The following is a 17709-nucleotide window of genomic DNA, read 5'->3' as shown; positions in this document are numbered from 1 at the left end:
TAACTCTTATTCTCTTCTAGACACTCCAAGCTGTGGTGGTGCCAAGATCCACTTCCAAAGGACACTTAGAAGTCTTGGACAAGCCTCCCACATGTGGCAGGTATGCTGCCTTTATGTATCCATGGAGAACTTCCACTTAGCCATCTAAGCAGTGATGTGAGGACACATCTGAGTACTTGCTGAGATGATCTGGACTTAAGCTCTTAAGTCTGGAATCTCCAGCTCTAAGGCTGTGAGTTCCACAAGTCATCTCCACCTTCCCATCTCTTGTTGAGCATGTGTGAACAATTTCTCAGTGGTATCTTTATCAGCCCTCTTTCTGTTGTCCTCCTCCTCCTCCTCCTCCTCCTCCTCCTCCTCCTCCTCCTCCTCCTCCCCTCCTCCTTGTACATTTTTTTTTTTTGGCCAGGTTTAAGTGGAACGCTAAAGGGCTCATACCTGCTTGGTTGGTAGACAGGTGTTAATCACCAAGTTTTATCCCCAGCCACACACCTTAATCTGCCTTCAGGTGACTTCTGCTAGCCTCTTATACTTTTCAAGTGTATCCTGGGCTCATCTGTTAGTCATATTGACCAGAGCAAACCCTGGAGGGGGAGAGGTTCATAAAACTTTCTGACCTTCAAAGTGTCACCCTACTTGCTCCATGGACTTTGTATGCTATGACACAGAATGAATATACTATCTATCCTTCCGTTTCTAAGATCTCAACTCCACCTCCAGTGAGTTTTTCCTCTCCTCCTTTCTTTCCATATGGCAGTTTTACTCTGTAATATACTTTGAGTAAGCTGAACTTGTATATTGTCTTGTTAGGGTTATTATTATAGTGATAAAAATGCCACGATGAAAGCAACTTCTTGAGTATAAGGGTTTATTTGGCTTACATTTCCAAATCACAGTTCATCATTAAAGGCGGTCAGGACAGGAACTTAAACAGGGAGGCAGGAGCTGATGCAGAGGCCATGGTGTGGTGCTGCTTACTGACTTCCTTCCCATGGCTTGCTCAACTTAGTTTCTTATAGAATCCACGACCACCAACCCAGGAATGACACCACTCATAATGGGTTGGACCCTCCCCCATTGATCACTAATTAAGAAAATGTCCAACTACATTGGATGACTACAGTCCCCATCTTATGAAAGCATTTTCTTAATTGGTGTTCCCTCCTCTCCAATGACTTTAGCTTGTATCAAGTTGACATGAAACTATCTAGTGCAGAAATAAATCAATCACAATTCTCTGCTTTATCTCAGGGTCAAATTTAGATCATATTGAGGTTTAGACCTCAATAGGATTATTCTTAAATGAAAGAAAAAAAAATACTTGTCTGAATAATTGCAATCTCTAGCAGAAATTGTAAGCCCAACATCAGGCCAACGATGTAGCTATAGCTCCAATGTTAACAGTGTGCACGCTGTCTTTCCTGCCTCACTTGGGGCTCATTGCAGCTGGACTCAGTGAGAGAACCTTCAGTTTTTATTTGTTTACCAGTCACTTGCCCATTGAGCCATTAGCTGCTGCAGCTAAAGTCTGAGAGCTGAGAACATGGAAATGAAGGCTGAAAAACAGCTCGGGGAAATCACTCCTATGAACTGGTGCTCTGTTATGTTGGGTGTGCTTTGTGGTTCTGGTAGACAGTTAAGTCTACTTTTAAGGAAACTTGTGTGTTTCCCCTACTGTACTTATCTGACTTCAACTCTATTTACTTGAGCATAGATTTACCTTCGATGTTTTCTCTCTGCTCAGCTCCTGGTTTTCATATAGTCCATTCTTCCTGGAGTTCAATAAGGTTTCATGGATGTGCCCACAGGTTTTCTTGAACCACTGTTTAGCTTTCTTGCACAGAGCTTACATGCCCATGAATCATGCATCTTCTTTGCTTGCTTGAGTAGGAAGGAAGACACGTTTTTAATCAGATTCCAGACCTGTTCTTTTTCTCTATCCTCTCAACTTCCAGAGTACCATCATGGTAATCCAGTCTCTATTCCACTGGGTCTTTTGAACTTTGGGAGTTAGAACCTGGTGGGCTTTCTGGGCACTTCTAGCCATAGAAATTTCATAGTTGATTCTTCACAGGGCAGGAGGTTTATTCAGTTTCCCATTGAATCTTGAAACCTTCCTGTTAAATTTAATAGCATGTAACTCCTTGGCAGTTTCTTTCAAAGTCTGGAATTTGAGCTGGTCCTTTACTTGTGGATTTCCTATCTGTTCAATGAGGACAAATTGGCTGAATCTTCTGGTGTTTGATCTGGTCATTTTACCCCAACTAGGAAGAGAAGAGGCAGGAGAAAGCGTGTGTGTGCGTAAGTACAGAACATTACGGTTGCAACTGTTCTGCCTTCACGGTGGCTGCAGCTTTGATCCATCCAGTGTCTATACTCTTGACTACATTGAGTTTTCCGTGCATGGGGCTATTTCTGCTCTTAAGTTAGTTCATCTATGCAAAGGTCTCTTCTAGGCCCACTTTTGTATATGGAAACCACCCCAGTTTCCCAAAGGACACTGGGGTTTTGCTACTTAAAATCTCATCATTGGTTCTTCCCCATACCCATGCTTTCTGTTCTGTGGGTCTTTTCCCACTGATGGAAGCCCAGGGTGTAACAAGTTAAATGGTTGTCCTGGGGAAGGAAGGATGACTTGGGAAACGAGGCTGAATCTTCCCAATGCTCTGCTCCACATGATACAGAAATAAGACCTTGCTCTCTGAACTCTTTCTCTACGCACAGCATATTTTATACAAAGGGTTTACTGTTCGAGAAAGCCAGATACATTAGCTTAAGAGGGCACTCCTGGGAGTATCCCTTATATGGGCAGCCTTCAAACATTGGTTTATTGTCTCAGAGTTTTAGGGAACCACAGTAAAAAAGCCTGCAAGGCTGGGTCCTCCTAAAGGCTCCGAGGGAAGGTGCCATATCCACCATCTCTCCTTGACACAAAGGGGTAACTTTTCTCTGCTCTCCTTACATTGTTCCTTCCTATGTGTGTTCTGGGTTAGATAAGTGCCCTCCAAAGAACCACATATCAAAAACACCCCCCACTGCCTTGTGCTATTGGGATGCAGGAAGAGCAGGGAGTCAGGCCTGGTATCACATCTTTAGATCCTGGAGTTAGGGGCGCTTCCACATTGGACTGCATGTGTGCCTCAACCAGTATGTGTTCCTGGCTCATAATGTGAGTGGTTTTACTTCACTGCATTCAGCAAGTGCACCAAACTGTTGGGGTTCAGTGACCCTGGACTAACTTCTAGAAACATATTCCAAGGTAACCTTTTTTTCCCCCCTATGACAAGTATTTGCCTCATGTACTTAGTTTTAGTGATAAAAAGTTAACACCACATATCTGTCACTATGTTCATATTTCCATTTGTTTGTTTGTTTGTTTGTTTATTCATGTATTTATTTATTTTGAGACAAGGCTTTTCTTTGTAGCCCTGGCTGTCTTGGAACTTATTCTGTAGACCAGGTTTTCCTCAAACTCAGAAATCCCCCTGCCTCTGCCTCCTGAGTGCTGGGATTAAGTGTATGAGTCACTATGCCTAACTCTACTATGTACTTTTGTTTGACCACATGAATGATCTCATTTTACTGGGTCACATTTTAACAAGAGTAGGTCACATTCCAAGGTACAGAATATGGGGTGTGAACATCCCAGACCAGCAAGATGGCCGGACTGATAGACTGATATAGATGTTTTTCTCCAGGCCTGACATCCGAAGTTCCATTCCTGGAACCCATGTGGGGAAGAAGAGAGGTGACACCCAGAAAATACCTTGTGACACCCCCCCCCCACATATGCATCATGACACAGACATGCCATCCCCATAAATAGTTAAGTATAAAAAGAAAAAAATTGAGGGGAGGGAAGAGGGAGGGGAAAAGCTTCAACCTGTAGGGCTAGGACATGAGGGGGCTGAATTACTTCAAGCATCATTAAAGTCACACAGCCTTAAAGTCACAGAGCACAGATTCTGTCACAGAAGCTCCTGTGCTTTCCACTGAACAAACACCCTTCATCTCAGACACCATACACAGAGATGTGAGTAGCAGGAAGAGTATCACTCTTTTAAACAGCCATGGTCCACATGGAAGGAGCTCTCACATAAACATGAAACTGTGCCTCCCCTGAATGCCATCCCTGTGTGACCCAAGATTTACAAGCCACCAGAGCCTGTGGTCCTGGTGGAAGCTGACATCACACCCCTGGCTGGAGAGCCAACTTCTACCTGAGCTCACCAAACAGGTTGTGCAGCATTCCAGAGTTTCTTCAGCTATTAACTTGGTGTGGTATTCACAGGCACTCTTTATGGCCTGGGGTTTGCATTCTGGGGGCCCTTGACCTGTATTCCTGCTTAACAGGGCTGTGTGTGTGGTCTCCTCCACATGAGGCATATCTAAACAGAGCATAATAAGACAACATGTTGAAAGCATACAGAAGAATAAGGATAAACTGTTTGCTTGAAGTCCCTTCAAGGGACTCACAGAATAATGGGGATAAGTAACGGCCTTGCTGCAGAAGGGTGAACCGTGTCAAGCTTCAACGAGATATTATTTGAAACTGCCAGGTTGTTGTGAGTATTTTCCTTCTCTAACCGGCTCTTATTGCCTCCTGGTGGGAGATGAGACTGACAACAGGGACTTTCAAAGCAAGAGAGATGCCTGACCGGAATCTGGTCGTATTTATCACTGTCGTATTTCCAGATGGTAATTTTAAAAAATAATTTCTTTCAGTTAGATCTGATGTATATGCCGTCAGAAGCGTCCACGGTAAGATTTTTCTTGCCAAAACGCTAATGGATGCTCACATATGATGAGATGCAGGTAGTGAGAATTTTTTAAGGAAAATACACTTTAAGGAGATGACGTTAGGGAAACTTAGCTAATGGTGTTCGTGATTTCGAGTAGAGTAGACGGCTGGACATGGAGATAAGACTGGCGTAGGTGTGTGGGTTTTAAGGGCTTATGTGGGAGAGCTAATGAAAATTAGAGCCAGTTACAAAGGTATTATACATCAAGTGTCTTATTATAAATCAAGTGAAGCCATCAACCAATAGCTTTGCATAAGGACTGAAAGACAGGAGCTAGGGAGCTGGAGGGACGCTCAGTGGTTAAGAGAACTTGTTGCCCTTGCACAGGGCCTGGGTTCAGCACCTACTTGCTGCTCACAACTGACTGTAACTCTAGGCCCAGGTATCAGACACCATCTTATGAACTCCACAGGTACCAAGCACACACATGGTGCGCACGCATACACACAGACAAAACAGTCATACACATGAAATAATAAATAAATGAATATTAAAAAATCCCATTAATGTAAGTGGGCATGGTGGAGAGCTTGGGAAGTAGGGGCAAGAGGACAGGGAGTTCAAGGTTCTCCTCAGCTACTTAGCAAGTTCAAGACCAGCATGGTCTAGGTGAGACCCTAAAGCCAAACTACAGTAAGAACTTCCTAACAAAAGTAACCAGAAATCACCTCAATTAGCAGGGTCCACTCCCCCATTTTTTCTCCCCGAGTATTGAATCTGAGGGACCTCGTCATGTATGCCAGGTGAGTTCCCCTCCGCTGGTTATACTCTCAGCCCAGCATCAGCATTTAGATGAACACTCCCGTGCTGTGTAGAGGTGGCTAATGAATGAGTGTACATAAGGCTGTCCTAGCTGAAGAATCCCCTTCTCCTAGTGCTGTTGTGATGCCAGGGTGACCGTGCAGTCTGTGACTCTGAGCATACCCATGTCCCTGTGAACAAACTCGCTGATATGTCAGCTCTGTGACAGTGTAGTACATATGATATTTGGCATAATGAACACTAAATTAACTAATTTTTAAATGTTACTATAGTTTATTATTATTAGTAGTAGTAGTATTATTATTATTAGACAGAATGTCGTAGAGCTCAGGCTGGCTATGGACATAATCCAGGATGACCTTGAACTTCTGACCTCCTGTTTCCACCTCAGAGTACTAGGATTACAGGTGTGCTTCCTCCACTACATTACATTGTACTGAGGACTGGATCCAGGCACTTTACCAACTGAGCTACATCCCAGCCCCCAGAGTATACATCAGAACTGTATATGGTAAAGGAATCTGCCGTGTCATGTGAGCTGGGGTCCCATGCATTCTATATTCACCATAGCCCCTCCTTTGAGAGAAAGGATGGGGAAATGTGCATATACATGGAGGTCCATGTTGGGTGTCCTCCTCTGTTTTGTGACACAGGCCTCTCACTGAAATCTGGAGCTCACTGATTGGCTGAGCTGGCTAGCCAACACACCCAGTCCTGAGGTCACAGATGTGGTCTGCTAGGCCCATGTGTTACATGGGTTCTGGGTATCCAGTACTGTAAGTCCTCTTCTACTTCTTAGCAAGCCATTTATCCGCCAAGCTGTCTCCCGACGCTGACTGCTTTTCCTGACCCCTACAAAGGTCATGCTGACTGCTTTCCCTGAGCCACTGAGGCCAATCAATGTTCTCTGTGCCTGAAGAACAGTTACCTTGTGCTTCTCATTACACAGCTCCACAGTCAAACACTGTATAACTACGATTCAGCAACATTCAACTGAGAGTTGCGAGTTCTTACCCAGTGAAGGCTCATGCTACTTAAAGTCTCCACCTCAAGACATTGTAATTTATCAGGGAAACACATGGCAAAGGCCTTTCCTTAGGGGGCAAGTTCCACATTGGAGCAAAGGGCCCACGAGTAGCTATTAACCACATTGTGTGGTCTGAGGATACTTTGCAAGATAAATATTGGGATTAAAATTGGGATAGAAACTTGACTAGAAAGCTGTTAGCCAGAAGTGAAGAGAGGATCCATTTCACAGAGAGAAAAAGACATCTGCCAAGGTAAGGGAAGATAGGAAACAACATGACAAAGGTCTGTGAGTAAAACAGAGTGTCAGGAACAACAGAGAGCCCAACTGGAAGAGTAGGTAGGGGGTGACATCGTGGGAGAACCCGTGCCAGCTATCCCATTGGCAACGAAGGTTTTCAAGTAGGGAAAGAATATGTTTAGAACTTCACTTTATAAAATCTGATGTGCAGCAGTGTGGTTGGATAAAAGAGTTTAGAAGTTTCAAACTTTAGAACTGAGAGACTGTCAGGGAGCCAGACAGACCAAGCAGCTGACACCAGCTGGCATGAGCGAGTCTCGTTGGGACTCATGGAATTCTGGTAAGCACCTGAAATATGTTCACATGATGTTTCAAGGTAAATTGAATAGGAAACAACTTATAAGTATTTTGATCAAAGTCACTTCCGGTCGACTTTTCTTGTCCCATTCTGTTCCCTCAGGACCCCTTCTTAACAAGTTTTGCTCCTGCTTGCATGTCATTACAAAGAAAAAGAAATGAATGTCTGAGTTTAATTTGGGTTGTTTGAGGGCACTTGAGTAGACCGTGTACTTGTGATGGCAACACTGAGGGGAAATGACTTTCCCTGGACCACCTCAGCTAGTGGTGTGGCCTCGTGGTCGACCTCAAGTTTACAACGTGAGTCATTGGTGGTGCTTTGTCTCATATTATTGTCCCTCTGTGACATTTCTATTCACATAGAGCAACATGGTACACCCTACACATGTCCCGTCCACAGTTCTGCACGTCATTCTCCTTACCTCCACATTGTGTCAGACTTCAAGGTTATAGATACAGCCCCAGTCATTGAAGTAATGACAATTTCTTAAAACAGCAACAAACAGTAAAACAAAAAGGGAAGGAAAGGATGCAAAGACTAAAGGGGGTGTTGGTTACATGCATGCCATGGGAAGCCTGGGCTAAGGATTCTTATTATGGGGGAAAGGTATAGATAGGTCAGGAGAGTAACATTTTAGTGGCAGTCTCTGTGTGTATGTCCATGTATTTGTGAGTGTATGTTCGTGTGTTTGTGTCTATGTGTCAGAGTGTTTGTGTTTACATATTTGGATTCACAGAGATGAACTGACCATGTCAAAGTGTATGACTAACCTAGTAGGTCGAGTTACCTATTACCACATTGCCCTCCAGATAACTCTGTGGCATTTAACAATGATGCATACAGGTAATGCGGAACTGAGTTTTCTTTTCCATGTACCCCCCAACACTGGACAATATAATTTTAATTTTTTTCAAGCTAAATGACTTGGTAAAAGTGGTTCCTTCTTCTCATTTTAATCTGAAATGAGATGGATGGTTCCCATTACTGTGGTCCCCACGGGATCCTATGGGGGTTCTTGAGAGTGACTTAGGGAGCATTAGAAGCTAGTTGTAAATCGTTTACCTAAGCATCAATGTCACATACACCATATGCTTACACATATAGGGTATAAAACATATAACTTCCTGATAGGTTGTTCAGATCTGGTGTTCACAAGCTCCTACTGAAAGGGATGGAACATAAATATGATAGTCTAAGTGGACTGATGGCAAAATCAAGATGCTGTGTAAGTAAACTTGAAAAATATTTTTGCATAAAATTGACACAGCACAAATCATAATACTTGAGTAGATTTTTATGCCAAATGTCTACTCATAAAAAAAAAAAACAAACAAACAAAAAAAAACTGAACCTGAGGGAGGGTCTGAGCTGCAGGTTTGAAGTTTGTGTCCCTGATGTCACGTTGGTCATAGATGTTCAAACTGATGGTAAATATGCAAGCTACTTGTATTGGACCCAGGGTGAGCTCCTTGGAGGACAGGCGCTGGTCATGCTTTGTTTTAGATGATGACCTGTATAAGTCACTGGCCTGCTGAGCTTTCTGGATGGTCATTTTTTTTTTCCACTGAGAAACCATCTTCCAGGAACAAAAGGCTTACATTTGCATTTGGTCTTGGAGGTTGTCATGTATGGTCTCAGCTGGGCTTCTGGACAGCTTGCTGGAGCTGATGGTGGAACAGAATCACTCAACTCATGGCTAGGAAGTGAAAAAGAGTGAGAAGAAGGGACATGGATCCTACCATGCCCCAAAGGCATGCCACCAGTAACCTAGAATCCACCTCCAAAGAACAATGTCACAGTGGGGACCAAGCTTTTATATATGGACCCTGACAGACTTCTGAAATGTAAAAGAACAATTGCTTTCTTAAAACACCTTGTTTGGTGATGAGTTTCCATTCCTTCAAAGACTATCTGAATCCATTCAGAGATCTACCACATGCTACAGTATATATCAAAATGTGCATATGCACACACGCGTAAGCGCAGTGCGTGTGCATCTTCCTGTACGATGTGTGTAGCTGGGGTGTAAGATAGCTCAGCAGTAGTAACAGGTTTTAGGATTTATGTAGGAAATATTCCTAGGTTGAAGCACTTTCTCTGTTTAGATGTAGAGGTGGCAAGTGGGAGAGGAAAGCAGACTGTACAAGTTCAGGCTGGGTGTGCAGGTAATGTGTGCAAATGGTCTCTTTTTAATGAAGACTCTCACTGTCTGTCCTCAGTGGGTCTATCACTGGCTACATAGACAAGAATGGTCTCCTGCCTCTGCCTCTAAATGCTGGATGCCCATGAAGCTGACTATGGATGTATCTGCCACCAAGTTATGCTTCTGCTAGTTTTAGGAAGCTTGTGGTTTTGCTTCATAGTCACCATTGTAAAAACAAAACAAAACAAATAAACAAACAAACACTTACAAACTTACATTTTTGAAACTTTCCCTCCAAACCTTTCAAGTGTTAACATTTTTTTATTCAGATTTCATTTACCATCATTCCTTGGCTAAGACATTCAATTTCTATGATTTCAAGAAATAAAAACAGAGGGTGTAAACTAAAAAGGCCAGAAGTAAAATGGAAAGACTGGACAGCTAAAATGTTAAAATGCAAAAAACACCGAGTATGGTGGCACACGCCTTTAATCCTGGTACTCGGGAGGCAGAGGCAGGCGGATCTCTTCAAGTTGGAGGCCAGCCTGGTCTACAGAGGGAGTTCCAGGACAGCCAGAGTTTCACAGAGAAGCCCTGTCTCAAAAAAGTAAAAAAGTGAGAGTAAGTTAACCTACTTCAGAGATTCTTTCTTCTATCTTGAAGTTCAAAGAATAAATCTCCAATTCTAAGACTTTGTTTTTCATTAGACCTTTAACAAACAGAACTGGGAGAAGTCTATCAATATTTGCATAAATTTGACTGTTTTTCTGTGCATTTTGATTCTTGTTGGATTGATTTTCCCATCCTCCCTCTCTCTTTCCCTCTCCTGTCTTCTCTCCTCCCTCCTTTCCTCCCTTTCTTCCCATTCTGCTCCCCATTTCCCCCTCCCTTGCCATCCCCTTCCCCTCCCTTGTCTTTGTTGAGAGAGCAGCCCATTACATGGTCCTGGCTGACCTGGAAGTTGTTTTGGAGACAAGATTGGCTTCAGACTTGTTATGTCCTGTTGCCTCTTTTCCGGAATGCTGGTGTTACTGGTGTGACCACTATGCCAAGTCTTCTGGATTCGATTTCATAAGACCAATGACTGAGTACAATGTAAATGCAAAGATTGGGTCTTTTTCTACTGCCTAATCAGATGTAATCAACACACAATTAATTTAATTTGTTATTTTTTATTTACATAACAAGCTTCCTTTACCTTACTTGCTCATAGATCATTTTGAATTGTCACTTGTTTAATGGGCTGTATGGTCTTATACGTTCTCCAAATATGTCTATAATTCTATATATAATATAGGCTATGCATATTTTTAAGGCGGTGTGTTATTAAATGCCTGTTTTGCTCAGACAGAATCAGCACAAGGGAAAATTGCACCACAGTTAATTTTGGGTTTGTTTCCTCTCTCATTTACTTCCACGAACACTCTGACAAACAGTGCCCCAAATTTATATTCCATAGCTTCTCTGACAGTTGCCAGTCTAAAATAACCACAGTGTGTCTTCTCCTCCATCCTTACGAGATTTCTTTAGCTGCCGACGTGTGTGCTATTTTTAAATTTTTACTTCTGCCCTTTGTTTGTGCTTTAGACGTAGAAGGCCTTTGTGCTTTCTTGTGGATTTATACTAACCACTTCTTGATTCCAGGGACAAAATTTGCTTCAAACACCAATTACTGTCAAGTGTCAGCTGGGCTCCCTGGGCTTTGTGGTAGTTCTCCATTACTGAAGTAAACACTGGACACCATCGGCTTATGAAGGGGGAGGGTGTGCTTGGCTGGCAACCCTGGGGAGTTTCAGTCCATAGTCTTTGGTCTTGTTGCTTTGGGTTTAGGTAAGAAAGAGCATCAAGTTGTGAGTGTGTGGTGGGCAGAACTGTAAACTAGGCAGGGCCCACCTCTGCCTCCTACGTGGTGATATTAAAGGGATGTGATGTGCCACTACCTCCTGGCTTAAGACCCATTTTTTATAATTTTTAAGTCTTTCATATAGTGTCAAGCGATGACCAAGGCTTGAATATAATCATCTTTGAGGGACAATCTATGGCTTTTGCAACTAAATTTTATTACATAATAATAATTATTATTGATAAATGCCTGATAATTGCTTTTAAAACAAATTGCTTAACCAGATAATCTTTTTTTTTTTTTTTGGGTTTGTTTTTTAAGACCAGGCTTCATGTTGCTCAGGCTGTCTATGAACGTGTTCTATAACTAAGGTGGTCCTTGGCCTTCTGAAACATTTGACTTTCTTCCCAAGTACTGGGTTTATACATGGGTGCCACCAAGCTAGACTGTTGATGTAGTACATTCTTCCACAGAGATGAAATGGAATTTCAGAGCCCTTCATTTTTATTGATATTTTCCTGGGTCTGGGAATAAAATCCAAGCAATTTGCTCAGATGGTCCTGATGCTCCAGAAAGGCTGGCCATTCTTATCTTTTGGGGAGCATCTATCAAAGTGAGGGGTCACATTTGGAGTATGGATTATTTTAAGTCAAATCAGGTGTATTTCCGTGGTTTGCAAACATTTCCCTTCATGAAGTTGGTATCTGCCTCCCTTTCAAACTCTTTATCACTGTGCCACCCACATGGGGCTGGAGTCATAGTATCCCACAAACCTGGCCTACACCAGTGACTTCTCATGCATATGAGTGAGAGCAAGTTTTGAAATATCACAAACCATGGGATAACAGGAAGAGACCAGGCTCTCATTGTCCCCACTGAGTGAGCACCTCAATGGCCTAAAGCTCTGTGCAGAAGCATTTCTGTCCCCCGTGTCACACCTTCGGTGGTGGATTTGAGTCTTGTCGGTATCCAGCTTACATCTGAGCTCTCTGCTCTCAGGAATCTGCTGACAACTGCATTGTATACTGTGATTAATATATCATGACATTGTCCTTCTCTGACAGATATTACCCAAATAGAATTTCTCTAAATTCCTGTCTTTTAAGGACGCACACTCGAAATAGTCAGTTGAAGAATTTGATGCACAGAAGTAATTCAGTATAATTTCTGTGGTTCACATTTCCTGTTGAATTTGTCAGGAAAAGGAGAAAAACGAGGAATAAAGAGGGATTGATAGGGAGGAGGGAGGAACAGGGAGAGGAAGGAAGAATGGGGAAAAGAAAAAAAAGATGATGGGAAGGAATGAGAATAGGAGGGAATGATGCAAGAATTAAAATGGAGGGAGGATGGGAAAGAGGCAAAGGGATGGGAATGGGAGGAGGATGGAGGGAGGAGGAGAGGATGGAAAGAGGAGGGAAGGATGGAGGGAGGCGGGGAGGATGGAGGGAGGCGGGGAGGATGGAAAGAGGAGGGAAGGATGGAGGGAGGGAGGGAGGAGGGAGGGAGGAGGGGAGGATGGAGGGAGGAGGGGAGGATAGAGGGAGGAGGGGAGGATGGAAAGAGGAGGGAAGGATGGAGGGAGGAGGGGAGGATGGAAAGAGGAGGGAAGGATGGAGGGAGGAGGGAAAGAGGGAGGGAGGAAGGAAGGATGGAGGGAGGAGGGAAAGAGGGAGGGAGGAGGGGAGGATGGGGAGAGGAGGGACGGAGGGAGGGAGGAGGGGAGGATGGAGGGAGGAGGGGAGGATGGAGGGAGGACAGAAGGATAGAGGGAAGAGGGAAGGATAGAGGAGGGAAGGATGGAGGGAGGAGGGGAGGATGGAGAGAGGAGGGAAGGAAGAGAGGGTTGGGGGAGAAGAAGAGGAGAAGAATAGAAAAGCAAGCAATCACAATTTAGAATTCAGAAGTACTTCAACATTTTTAGATCTATTTATTATTTTTTTATTATTCTACATCTATAAGTTTTTTGCCTGCACCTGTGTCTATATACCATGCATGTGCCTGTTGTCCTCAGAGGTCAGGAAAAGACCAGAAATCATCTGGAGCTAGAGGTATAGGAGGTTGTGAGCAGCCATATGGGTGCTGAGTCTTGAACCCAGGTCTCTGTAAGGGCAACAAATGCTCTTAGTTGCTGGGCTGTCTGTCTAGGCCCTAGAACTCACATCTTTCTGATTGTGTTAAATAACAGCAGAATGCTATGTGACTTTAAACAGATAAACTAAATTTTGGCAAGATATCCAGATTTTTGACACGGTAAAAGTTAATTAATGGCATCTTTAGGAGAGAGACAGAGTGTGACTCAGAGGTTTTGTATGCCCAATCTTTCCAGACACCGAGCTTGAACTCCAAGTGCATGTGACTGTCTTTGAGGGTCGGCTTGCCCCAGGGGTGACAAGCTGACTTTAAGCAATCCCTCCTGCAGAACTGTTTATACAATGATGTGAGGAGTGGATGCTAGTCTCTTCCTTCTGTGAGTACATTTTATCTTCAAATACATTAACAGTTGTCTCAAGAACAGCTTTCCAGCCTACTCAACTTCCATGGGCATCAAGAAATGGAGTCAGATCTCATACATAGTCTTTTAAAACATTCTTCCTGGCCACACAGAGGGACAGGGGTTCAGCAAATGCATCTGGTGAAACGCCTCCTGCATTCTCCCCCTGTTGATTTCAGCATGTGTTGAAGGTTGGCAGCTTCTGCTGGAGGAAGTCTGTATGTGTGTGCATGTCTCTCTCTCTCTCTCTCTCTCTCTCTCTCTCTCTCTCTCTCTCTCTCTCTCTCTCTCTGTGTGTGTGTGTGTGTGTGTGTGTGTGTGTGTGTGTGTGTGTGCGTGCGTGTATATGGCACTGCTGGGCCAGCACCAGCAGGGTTAAACCGCTTGCCAGCATGAACAATGGGAACTGGGTAGCTCTAAATGAAATGAGCTGAATATTTCATTGGGCCACTCAGCTGCCTACTCCAATTGCCTCCTCTGCTAAAATCGGAGCTTAATCTGAAGTGACAACAACATCAGTTTCTGCGTGCTCCAGTCACACCGAACATGACTTCCTTAACATAAACACTATTTACATGAACTGTCTGGATAGAGTAGGGAATCAGGAGCGTGCCCAGCTAAGACACAGGCTACAGTGAAGGACGAGGAGCAGGCAGCTGAGAATTAACATCAGCAAATGAAAGTCTGACCCTTGGAGGGCATGTCCCTGATACATTTCCAAATGAGGGAGCATTGCACCAGTAACCCCAGCTTCTGTCAGGTCCATGGCATTTAAAATAAAATGGCACCTTTTCAGTTTAGACACTTAACCAAATGCATTATGTCTGACCCATTTTCCCCAGCTTCCGTGACACGGGGGGATGGATCCCTAGCTGCAATTATTAGGATCGTTCGAACATTTGCTACCAATAACCTCGCTCCCTCAGACTCCAACTCACAGCAGCGTGAACTCCTTCTAGATAAAGAGGCCATTCCATTCTGGGGACAGGGCAGCAAGTGATGTCGGGGGAGTGGCAGACAAGATGTGGCCTCTGAACTGGAGGCTTTGATATCACTGGATTTGAAAGTGGTCGTCAGCTGAAGAGTCCTAGAAGATTAGAAATTCGGGTATGACAGGCACTGGCTTGTCAGATGCTGCAAACTAATTCAAGGGATTTCTCTCCGGTACTGGAGAACAGATACTGAGGCGGTTATCAATCGGGGCTCTAAGTTATCGATGGCTTCCGTCCATGAGGAGAATGCTATTGGATCAATTATCTCCACTGTGCTAGTCTGCTCAGGGGATTTTTAAGGATCACAAAACATCGAAATATTTAACTTAGTCCCATTAGAATTATTGCTAGTTAATGAAATTTAGTGGTTTCCCCATCACCCTCGTGGGTAAAGAAATGGAGGCATAGAGGACTCACTAGGTTGTTGAGATCACACAAGTACTAGAGCAACACACACACATACATACACACACAAACACAGAGAGAGAGAGAGAGAGAGAGAGAGAGGGAGACAGAGACAGACACACAGAGACAGAGAGAGTCTGTGCACGCATGTGCATATGTGTACATGTGTGTGCATGGGAGCAGGCAAACATGCATATGGAGGCCGGAGGCCACCCTAGAGCATTATTCTGGGGCTGTTGACCTTGCCTTTTTGAGATAGGCATTCTTACTCACTGACCTGTGACTTGTGAAGTGATCTGCCTGGTCAGCAAGTCCCAGAATCCACCTGTCTCTGTCTACCCAGCATTGGGGTTCCAGGAACACTCCATCCTTTTCAATTATGGGTTCTGGAAGCTGACCTCACATCATCCAGTTTACAAGGCAAGGACTTTCCCGGCTGAAGCATCTCTGCCCCACAGCGTCAGCTTTTAGTCAATTGTTTCTACTTCAAATCGTCATAAATGCTCTTTCCCGTTTTCAAAGTGGTCCTCTTACCATTCTTCCTCAGTTGACCATTCAAGAAGGATCCTTTAGACATGGAGAGATGTCTTTGAGTCTCCTGACAAGACAGATGGAAGCCCTCCATTGCACATGTGCGATTGTCCCTAGTCTGTGTTGGACATCCGCATTCTGTCCCCCAGGCTCTGAGAAAATGCCTTTGTGATTGGTCACCATGGGAGTAGGCAGTGTCATGTTCACAGGAAGCATTGCATTCCCAGAAAGTCCTGTTCAGATGTTTGGGTGTCAGGACAGTGTCCTTCACTGAAGAAAAGACAAAGCAGACAATGCCAGGACAGGTTTGTTTTAGCCTCATTGGGGGCACAGAGACCTGGATAGGTTTGTTTTAGCCTCATTGGGGGCACAGAGACCAGGATTCGTCTCAGAATAAGGGTCCTTCCCTCAACATGTGCTTTTCCAAATTATGAGTCATGTAAACATCAGAGGAACATTTATTATCACTTTAAACAATAGCCTTTTATTGCTTTTTTTGACTTAAGAAACATGGACAGGAAGACAGAGTGTGGGGTCCTTTCTCTCTTTTACTGAGCTACTTTTGGGTCATGTTTTATGTGCCTCCCCCAACAAGGTAAGCATTCTACAGTCTGATGAGGACACAGACGCTTTCACAAATATTATCTGTACAATGGGTCTTACTAAGGCATGCTTAGAGCAGAAAGGTCGGGATGAGCCCTCCCTCCCGTGAGACCGTGGCAAAGGCTTCAGCATCTGTGACTGGGAGGAGCCAGCTGTTTCGTTAGTTTGTTTCAATGTTTGAGTGTACAGCAGTGTCGGCAGTGGGATGCCTATGCTTGAAGTCGGCAGGGGGAGGCAGCCCCATCCTGAAGAGTGAAGTTATATAGCCTCACCGATGCTACAGGAAGTATATCTCTATCCCCTGTCTCCACATCTCTGTGATGATGTGTTTAGTCATTTCTCTCCTCTCTCGAGATGTCCCTGGTACCCTGTTGTCTCTTATCACAAAGACACATTTGTCACTTGTTAGAAATGATAAAATGTTCTTGGTGGTGAAGGTGGGAAGATTTCAAATTTGAAGCCAGCCCCAGCTACATGAGTTCCAGGGAGACTTGGGCTACAAGAGGATACCCTGTCTCAAGAATCCCAATAGAAGGAAAGACCAAAAATTTCTCGCCAGAGCGAGTTGGACTATGAGTTGAGGTTGTCTGAAAATCACTCTGGGCCTCTAAGTCTCTCCTGTGTTCTCTTGCCTAGGCGCCTTCGCTCTGGCGTGTCACCCATGCGGTGCACATGCTCCATCCCAGTGCTGTCTGAAAATCACACTGGGCCTATCTCTCCCGTGTTCTCTCGTCTATGCGCCTTCGCACTAGCTCTTCACCGGTGCGCATGCTCCATTCCAGTGCTGTGGGTGTGTGTAGCTCCTCATCAGACCTTTCCTATGTGGGATGTTTTTAAGAATGTTTTACCATGCTGATGTTCATCTAGAAAGAAACCACATTCTAGTAAGTGAAACCAGAAGATTCCCCTCTTCTGTAACGTTTAACTTTGAGAGAAAGATGTCTTCGTTGTATGTTGTATGTGTTGGATATAGTCTTATTCAATCCTTTTGTTGAAAGTGGATAAATAAGGGCTGGTTTTTGTTGTTGTTGTTGCTGTTTTTAAGTTTATATAGATTGATTTGGTGTGTCTGTGTGTGTGTCTGTGCGTACATATATGTGGTGTGTGTCATTATGTGTGTTTGTGTGTGCATAGGTGTGTGCATATGTCCTTGTGTGTGTGGTGAGAGTACATGCATTGTGTGTGTGTGTGTGTGTGTGTGTAGTACAGATGTCCATGGAGACCGGAAGGTGGGGTTAGATCCCCTAGAGCTGGAATTACAGATTTTTTGAGAGGGATCCTATGTGGATGCTCAAATCAGAACTCAATCCTTTGATAGAGTAGTGAACACTCTTACTTAATGAGCCATGTCTCCAGCTCTTTTAAAGTAATTTTAAACCTGTATAGGGATACATGAAAATTGGATGTATTAGGAGAGTCCCATGCAAGGCTCTGACACATGTATACATTGTATATTGTTTTTATATTGTTTAAGTCTGCTACAACATGTTTATCTCTATAGAATTTATTTCT

General features: G+C 43.9%; 1 protein-coding gene across 5 annotated transcripts in view; it reads left to right on the top strand.

Annotated features, from left to right (window-relative positions):
- The window catches only part of Sox5 (SRY-box transcription factor 5), a 943910-nt gene that overhangs the window by 155274 nt on the left and 770927 nt on the right, over positions 1-17709 (top strand). For all 5 annotated transcript variants that reach the window (XM_076940816.1, XM_076940819.1, XM_076940814.1 and 2 more), the window contains exon 2: positions 21-100. The gene's annotated coding sequence lies outside the window, so the exon portion shown is untranslated. The remainder of the gene's footprint in view (positions 1-20; positions 101-17709) is intronic.

The sequence above is a fragment of the Arvicanthis niloticus genome, chromosome 9 (genome assembly GCF_011762505.2).
Source record: "Arvicanthis niloticus isolate mArvNil1 chromosome 9, mArvNil1.pat.X, whole genome shotgun sequence".
Taxonomy (NCBI): domain Eukaryota; kingdom Metazoa; phylum Chordata; class Mammalia; order Rodentia; family Muridae; genus Arvicanthis; species Arvicanthis niloticus.
The sequence above is the reverse complement of the archived record's forward strand: the minus strand, read 5'-3'. Positions and strand labels throughout refer to the sequence as shown.